The sequence below is a fragment of the Phascolarctos cinereus genome, unplaced genomic scaffold, assembly GCF_003287225.1.
Source record: "Phascolarctos cinereus isolate Bilbo 61053 unplaced genomic scaffold, phaCin_HiC Scaffold_4;HRSCAF=312, whole genome shotgun sequence".
NCBI lineage: Eukaryota > Metazoa > Chordata > Mammalia > Diprotodontia > Phascolarctidae > Phascolarctos > Phascolarctos cinereus.
This window is the reverse complement of record NW_027555847.1, coordinates 636,856,401-636,865,489: the sequence shown is the minus strand read 5'-3', so window position 1 is coordinate 636,865,489 and position 9,089 is coordinate 636,856,401.

Genomic DNA, 9,089 nt, shown 5'->3' with positions numbered 1-9,089 from the left:
ATCTACAGGGTCTGTCCTAGAGAAAGGTAATACATTTTGTCCATAAATTAATCTATGCATGAAAAACGTTCATTATATGACTCTGTGGGCTATAAAATAGACTTCATTTCCCCTATTTTGTTCTTAAATTCTCCTGATTCCACTTCATACTGAGGTTTCAGTTCCTCAACACTCCCTCCCCCACCCTCCCACCACACACACACTATTTATGTCTTCTGTCAATATATTTCAAGCCCTTAGGTGTTCTAAGCCAATTTAGTTTGGGAAACACTGCCTTAAGTAAATAAGAAAATGAAACAAGGGTGAATATATTCTGCTGAACTCCATTAACACAGGTGCTCATCAAACCCCAAATTATTCAATGTATAACCCTAATCGCTGCTAATTGAGAGTGAACATTAACACATAGAAATCTAATTTACCATATGTCTTTCCTGGTAATTGAAGGGCAAGGAAAGGGTACATGTGTTTTCAATCATAGAACTGACAATACCAATCTCCAAATAAAACATATTCCTGTCATTAGGACCACTGTGATGTGTTTTCATCCGGTGTTCTGATATTCCAATGCTTTCTGTGTGATTCAATTACCCTAAATGGCATTTGTGTGTTGGTATTGTGGGGAGTGGGCAAAATTCACCTTTAAAGTCCCCCTGTGCTTTGTTTCAAAGTGAAATTTCCCCAGGGATATCAGCTCTTTGTTTACTAACAACAAACTAGTTCTGAATCTGTGAGGGAAGGACAGAAACTATCCTGTCACTCAGCAGAGCAGCTAACCTCACCTCATGTACCTTCCCCATGCTATAAGAAACACTAAGATCCTGAAAACAAATTGTACCCCCAATGTACCTGTGGCCATTCGTCTCTCTAGGAGTGGTCCCTTGAATCAATGACCATGAAATCTAGGAAGGATCCCTATGCCCTGCTGACTATTTTGACTCTTGCCTTAATAATTCACCTTTACTATAATAAATATGGGTATAGGGAGTGTAAGTGAGTTCTTAATGGATCTATTTTTCTAAGACATCCTGTCCTCACAGTGTATTATAGGATCATAGAAGTTAGACCTGGATGAGACCTCACAGATTTTCTTGAACAACTGCCTACTTTTCATTGAGAAAAATGAAACCTAGAAAAGTTGAATGATTTGTCCAAGATCACGTAGCCAGTAAATTACAGATGTAGAACTCAGCTTCCCGTCTCCCATGTCATATGGCCAAATCTTTTCCTGTTGAGTGTGTTTTCTGCGTTTGGTTAGTACCCTGGATCCCAGTAGAGGAGATATATGCTTTGTTGTCTCTTGCACAATGTCCCCGGGAGAATAGGATTCCTTTGAAGGGACATTCTGGTTTACCTATGTATGTTGGTTTTGGAGGATAATGAGAATCTGCCCCAGGTGCTTCTTCATGAAGTTTGTGTCTGAGTTTCTCAGACTCTTACATGTGGAGCTAAGATTGGAGGGAGCACATTGGACTCAGTTTATGACCAACATGTCGTCACAGGGTTGAAATGGGGAACACACGCAGTTTCAATAAAAAGTCAAATTTTGGTAATACAGGTTGATTAAGTGAACTCATCATCACTGTCACCATCACCATCACCCCCATTGCTCCCTAGAAATTGACCCTTGAACTGAATATAGGTTCTTGAAATCAGTTCCTCACTTTTCTCAACCTCTTGGATTTAATTTCTCTGAAGTAACACTGTTATAGATTGGGATCCATTCTGAAATTTTGTGTTTGGTTCATATAGATCCAGATTTGGACTCTATCTTTCTTTTCCAGGAGGGAATTGCTCTTACCCAACCCTTGGGACTTTCCTTAATTGACATCATGTGTTTATACTGTCCTATGTGAGATATGAACTCAGCATGTGAGGTGAGGGTCAACATGGCAAGGGGGGGGGGAAACAGATGTAGAGGAACAAGATTTGAGTTAGAGTCCTTTGTTCCTTACTGCCTGTGTAACTTAAGGTAATACATCATTTGACTGTCTTGTATCTCAAGTTCCTTATGAGTAAAATGAGAAAATTAGATCAGAAGATCTCTAAAGTCCCTTCCAACTTTGGATCCCGTACTGACCCTAAGTGGTACCTGACCAGTAGAGAGTGTGGCAGAACTTCCAGAAACTATACTCCTACCTTAGTGCATATTTGCTTTTTAGGATATCATACTGTCAACTGTCCAACTGTCAACTGAATTTGCAGACCACAAAAATTGAAGGTCTTTTTCACATAAGCTGCTGTCCAGTTGTATTTTCCCATTCTGTATTGCAGAATTGATTTTTAACCATATTTATTTCAACATTTTTCTAGATTTTTAGAGCTATTTATTCATAGATATGTGGGTGTTCCTATAGGAAATATTTCCAATTTAATAGAAAATAAATTATGTCAGAATGAATATGTGAGCTGAAATTTTTCTAAAGGAAGTCATTATTTGTAAAAACAAACAAAAAGAAGTGTTGATCACAGTTGAATGGAAATCACTAACCATGACTGAATCTGAAGCCTGTCTGTTCAGAGAACAAATCATAGAACACATCTTTAGATCTATAAGAGAACTGAAAACGCTGAATATTAAAAAGTAAACCATTAAATGCTAGAATTGGAAGGGCTTTATGAAAGTCTCTCAATATATAGATGAGGAAAGAGGCTCCATAGGAGAAGAGCTAAGGTCACTCTGCAAGATGGTGGCAGAGATGAGAATAGAATCCAGATGATAACATCATAGATTCAGAGAGGCCGTCTAGTACCACTCTTCATTTTACAGATGATGAAACTGAGGCCAAGAGTGGATAAGTAACTTGTCTGAGATCACCCAGACATAAGTTACAGACCCAGATTTCAAAGCCATGTGCTCTGACTACAAATCTAGTGCTCTTTTCATTATACCACATTGAGGAATATTATTACTGCCTGGATGTGGCACTGCTAGTGAGGGGTAAAAGCCAGAACTGTATTTTCATTTCATGGTACTGGGTCCCATTGTTTCTTAGCTGGCCCTGTCCTTGGTCCCTGCTTTATCAGTCTGTTGCCCCACCTGCTTGACATGCCAACCTCTTTCTTTTCTTCTCAGCACCCTGTCACTTTGCTGTCTCATTTTAGTTTTGCTGCTCCAGCTCCTTCTTCAAGGGTTGGTCTCTTTCTCTGTCTTTTTTCTGTCTCTCTGTTTTTGTTTCCTTCTCTCTCTTCCTCTCTGTCACCATCTCTATATTTGTCTTCTTTTCTCTGCCCTTCTCTGTGCCTCTGTCTCTTTCTGTTTCTGTTTTTCTTTGTCTCCCTACTTCCACATGTCTGTCTCTGCCTCTCCTCCACTCCCCTCTCCTATTGCTTGCCTGTTGTTCCTTTTTTTTTTGTTTCTATCTTTCACCCTTGATAGTTATATATTCCATCTCATTGCTGTGTAACTGTCCTCCCACTGATGCATATTGCTGTATGAATCTTTACTTTTTCAGAAAGATGGCTAAATCTTAAGATATCAGTTAAATCCTTTTGAGCCCTTTAATAATCACCAAATAATGGATTCTGCTACATTTTACCTTTCAAAATGACTCAGGGCTGTTTTGCAGAAACATAAGTTCTGTCCACACACTTCTAGTTTAATAGCTTTCACACATTTGATTCATCATTCATGGACTCACAGAATTTTATATTTGAAAGGAACCAGAGAAGTCATCTGATCCAACCTGCCATCCTGTGCAGGAATCACTGCTCCAGAGATCCTCAAAAGCATTTGTGAAACTAGTGATTTGACATTTCCTGCGACATGAAACTCATTACATTTAAATATAATAGCAACAACAATAATAATAATGATGCATATACACTTAAATTTTATAAATTACTTTTTCTGACAATAACCTTTGAGGTAGGTAGTGTATTCCATTGTTGTACAGCTCTACTTGTTAAGAAGTTCTTCATTATATTGAGTTGAAATTTGTGTTCATATGACTCCCACACACCACTCTTGATTCTGCCTTCTTGGAGCTAATCAGGGCAAATCTAATCCCTTGTTCACATGACAGTCCTTCAGAAATTTGGAGAAAATGATCATGCACCCATCAAAACATTTTCTTCCCTAGGCTAATTCCTTCACTTGAAACTTGAATGGCATGATTTCCAGTCCCTTTGCCGTCCTAATTGCCTTCCTCAGGATATGCTCTACTTTGCTAACGTTTGTGGAGCCCTGCAAGAGACAGAACTCTCCAAAAAGTATATCAAAGAATTGTAGGATTACCAAGACTATTGCGTCTCTTGTTTTGGACACTGCTTCTGTTTATTTAGCTGAAGATCACATTAACGATTTGGGGAGCTGCCTTCTTCTGGAAAGAGAAGATCTTCTGACTGGATTCAATCCAGTTCTCTTTTTATTATAACACATTGAGGATTAATAATAATGGAAATAATAATGATAATTAATAATAATAATATTTTGTTGCTACTGTTGTTCAGTTGTTTCATCATTTCTGAATTTTTGTGACTCTATTTGGGGTTTTCTTGGCAGAGATACAGGAGTGGCTTGTCATTTCCTTCTCCAGCTCATTTTTCAGATGAGGAAACTGGGACAAACAGTGTAAAGTGACTTGCCCAGGGTCACACAGGTAGTGAGTCTCTAAGGCCAGATTTGAATCCAGCAAAATGAGCCTTCTTGACTTTGGGCCTACACTGCACTATCTAGCTGCCCTTAATGACAATAATACTTCTAGAATAACCACTAGTGCCATAAAATAAGCGAGCTTTCTATACTTTGGTTACACATAACCAAATTTTAACTCACAGTGAAATAAAAACTACTTGGCACAGTCAGTAAAGAAGATGAAAGGAAGGGAGGAAGAAAAGAAGAAAGAAAAGAAAAAAGAAAAGAAAAAAGAAAGAAAAGAAAAAGCTTCCAGTTCTAGCCTTCCCCTGCAATGCATCAGGGGGACAGTGTGACCCCAAAGTAACTATGAGACCAGTAGAGAAAATTCAGCCAATCTTTTTGTGAAACTGTCATTCTGAGTATCATCATCTTGGGGGATGGGTTAAGGGCAAGGGAAGAAATTGACTGTTGTATTCAATTTTAACTTGAAGAGACTGATGGGGCTTTGTTGTATCCTGAGCCCCAGAATAGAAAACATCAAAGTCTCAGGCCCACCTCCTGCCTCTTCAGCAAAACTAGGCCACTGATGCTTTGACAAGTCATATTTTAGCGTGAGGCAAGTAAAGGGATTTCTCATTTTCATCTGATGGTTTTTATACTTGAAGTCAGGCTCAGTAGCTTATAATGGACATGACTTTTATTCATTCTGAAGAAGTCACAATCTTGACCAGGTTGCCAATTTCAAGACATGGACATGTTTTGGCTACCCTTGTGAAGCCTGAAAATTTTGCACCCTCTTTTTTCTAGCAGAAATTTACAACTATAGCTAGTGCCTTTATCCAGAGTAAAGCCACTCTCCTTAGAATATTTACCTTGTTATATTAAAAAGTCAATTCCTTAAACAAAACCAGTTATTGAATTTTAAGAATTCTTTACTTTCTCAAAAACAATGGAGATTTTTTTTCTTTTGGGGGGAAGAATTCATACATTCATTCATTAGACAAGAAATTAAGTGCCTCCTTATGTACCAGGCACTGAGATAAGATTGTAAGTTTTTTGAACTTGAAAGAGTTCTTTGTATTCATCTAATTCAAGTCTTTCATTATAGAGATGAGAAAACTGAGGCAAAGAAGAGGTAGTGTGACTTACTCAAGATCAGATGGGCAGTAATATTAATAACTAGCATTTATAGATCACATTAAATTTTGAAAAATACATGACAAATAATCCTTCATTTTATTCTCACGACAACCCTCAGAGCTAGATGCTATAATTGTTTGCATTTTATAGTTGGTGAAACTGAGACAGGCAGAGGTTAAGTGATGTGCCCCTAGTCATACACCAAGTTAGTATCTGAGGCCAGGGTTGAATTCAGGTCTTCCTGACTCTTAGTCCTGTGTTCTATTTACTGTGCCTTAAGTTAATGGCACAGCTGTATTCAAATCTAGGTCTTCTGCTCAAAACCTATAATTCTTTCACATTATGCCCTTTTTCTAGGAGAAAAGGAATTAGTTTTGCCTTTTGGGGCAAGTGTTTCAAAGCAAACTTTCTTGTGCCATCATCATTTTTGTGATAGTGATGAAAATAATTACTACTTGTGCTTTCTTTCGTGAAACAGTTTTACATATATTATCTCGTATAATCTTTATGTCAGTCCTATGAGGTAGGGCTTACTATTGCCGTGATTTCATAGATGAAGTAGTTGGGACCTTAACCCAAAATCATATAGGAAGGTAAGGAGGCAGCAGAACTGAGGATCAAATCCGGGGCTTTCCATTATGGCACTGGGAGATTAATGGAGAAATATATCATAGGAGTCAATATTCATGGAATTTAGAGCCCGGACAAACATTGGAACATAGACATTCTGAGCAGGAAGGAACATTTTGTGATCCAATTCAAACCCTTTATTTTAGAAATGAGAAAACTGAAGCCTAGAGAGGTGAAAGGATCTGCCCAAAGTCATTTCTTGACTTTCTGTTAAATATTTTTTCCATTGTCTCATGCATATGATCTGAGTACTGTTTTCTCTGGCTTGTGAAGGTGATCCTATGAGCACTCTGACATGGTATGGCCAGGGCTAAATGGTAGATGGATTCTCATATGGAAGGGGGATTAGATCTTTTTCTGCTTGTCTCTATGGGCTGGACCCAAAAACAATTTCTGGAATGTACAAGTAGGAAGATTAAAGTTAAAATAGTTTGCCTCATGGGGTAGCAAGTTTCTCATCATAGGAGATCCTTAGACGAGGATGCTTGGATGCCTAGCAGAGGATGCTATAAAGACAATCTCTGTTCTGGTAGGGGGTTGAACAAGATGGCCTCTTTGGTCCCTTCCAACTCATATCTACGATCATAGTTCTTTCTCCTGTCAGCGTTTTCCTTTTTTTGTCTTTTGGCCTTTGCGGCAGTGCAGATGAGCTATGGTGAATCAGATACTCACTGCACGTAGTGCCAACTCCTCCACCTCCCCCAACTGTGAGACAGCTCTAATTCAGCTGAAGGCATGTTGAGATGGGTTGCATGCATGCATGCAATGGGTTGAGTTGACATGCTCCACAGCTCAGTGGTTGTGTTTGTTCAGCTGGTGGCAATGGGACCTCATTAGTAATTGGTCCAGTTAGCTTTCCCTCACTTCCATAGTCATGGATGATTCTCCAAGGACCAGTTATTTTGTAAATTGTGTACCATTTGTAGGGCACAAAAGGAAGCCGATGAGAAAACATGGTTAGTTTCCTATTAAAAAAAAAACTCCACTTTCACACCTTACTGAATGCAGGACAGTATAGTAGAAAGAGCGATGTACTGGGAAGGAGAAAATGTGGGGTTGGGACCCTACTCTATTACTAATTGTCTCTGTAAATATGGATAAGTTACAGACTTCCAGAATCTCAAAGGCACAAAAGACTTCAATGGCCATGCAGTCCAATCCATATCTGAAACAGTATCAACTCCACAAATATACATGAAAAGCGGCCATCCATCTTTTGCCTGAAGACATCCAGTGAGGAAGAACCCAATAACTTCAGAACCTTAACCTCTCTGAACGTCAATATAATCTTCTTGAAGAAGATGGACTCACACTAGATTAGTGCTTCTTAAACTGTGGGTCACAACCCCATATGTGGTTGTGAAAAACCTGGCAACAGGAAAAGTTTTCTGAATGCGCAATGACCAAAAATGAATTCAAAATCAAATGCATAACGAATCCAAGGTGTTTCTGGCAGCACTTGCCTGTGTTGCATTGTCCAACTTCACTACAGCCTTGGTTCTGAACACAAAGTATGTGCACTTTGCACTGCACATGGCCTCAGCCATGCAATGCCAATGAACTACTGCTGAAAAGTGAAAAGAAGTCACAAGTAGAAAAAAATTAAGAAGTCCTGCACTTTGAATTATTTAAAGGTGATATTCTATAATTCTATGTTAATAATTTGGGGTAAATATATCCAAGTAGAGACAAGTGTGACCTCTATATCAGAATATGGCCTGTCTGGATAGGGACTGAATGTAAAAACAGAGACAGCTCCTGACAACTATTTTATCTACTTACTAAAAATTATCTTTTTGTGTATACTATGATAATTTGTATATAAAATTTTAAAAAGATCACCCTCAGTTATGATTAAAATTTATTGTGAACTTATTAGCCCAGCAACAAATTATATGAAAATGTAAAATATAGAATTAAATATTTTATCTATTCTTTAGTGTTTAATGAATAGAAACAAATCTACTATAGACATTCTACAGTAACACATTGCCAACACAATTAAATGCTACTTTTTTGGTATTCATACTTTGTGTTGCATGAATGCATTGTGAGCTGAATAACAATTCAGAGGATACAGAATGCTTGGGGCAGAAATCCCCTGGAGCCAGAAGTTGGGGCATGGATTTTAGTGCTATTTCTTTTTTTAGGCAAGTTACTTTGCCTTTCTGGGCCTCAGTACAGATGAAAATATCTTTGGCATGAGGGAGTTAGATTAGGTAATTTCTAAAGTTCCTCCTATGTCTAAAATTGTATGTGTCCATTTAAGTAGCAGATAAGTAATACAGATGCAAACTGCTATGAATTTCAGCGAAGGAGAGGCTACTGCGGACTAGACAGTCCAGACTTCTTTGAGGAAATAGAAAAGTCCTGAAAAAAAGATTTCAAAACATGTTTGTGCCATTTGTGATTTTCATGTCTATATCATCCATATAACAACGGAATATCACACTAGGAGCTGGAGGAGGGGATACTAACATGTGATAATAAATGCATGAGGTAAGTACAAAGTAATTTATGGGACTGGTGGATGGTTATTGGGAATTGGGGAGAGGATCTGGATAGGTTTTCTATGAAAAGGGGACACTTGAGCTGAGCCTTGAATGAATTTTGAAATTCTATGAAGTGGAAGTGAGGAGGGTGTGTTCAGGTATCAGTCTTAGACTGTGCAAAGCATATAAATACAAATGCATACATTCTTTTCTTTCTTTTCTTATTGCTGACACCTTACTTCCAGCTA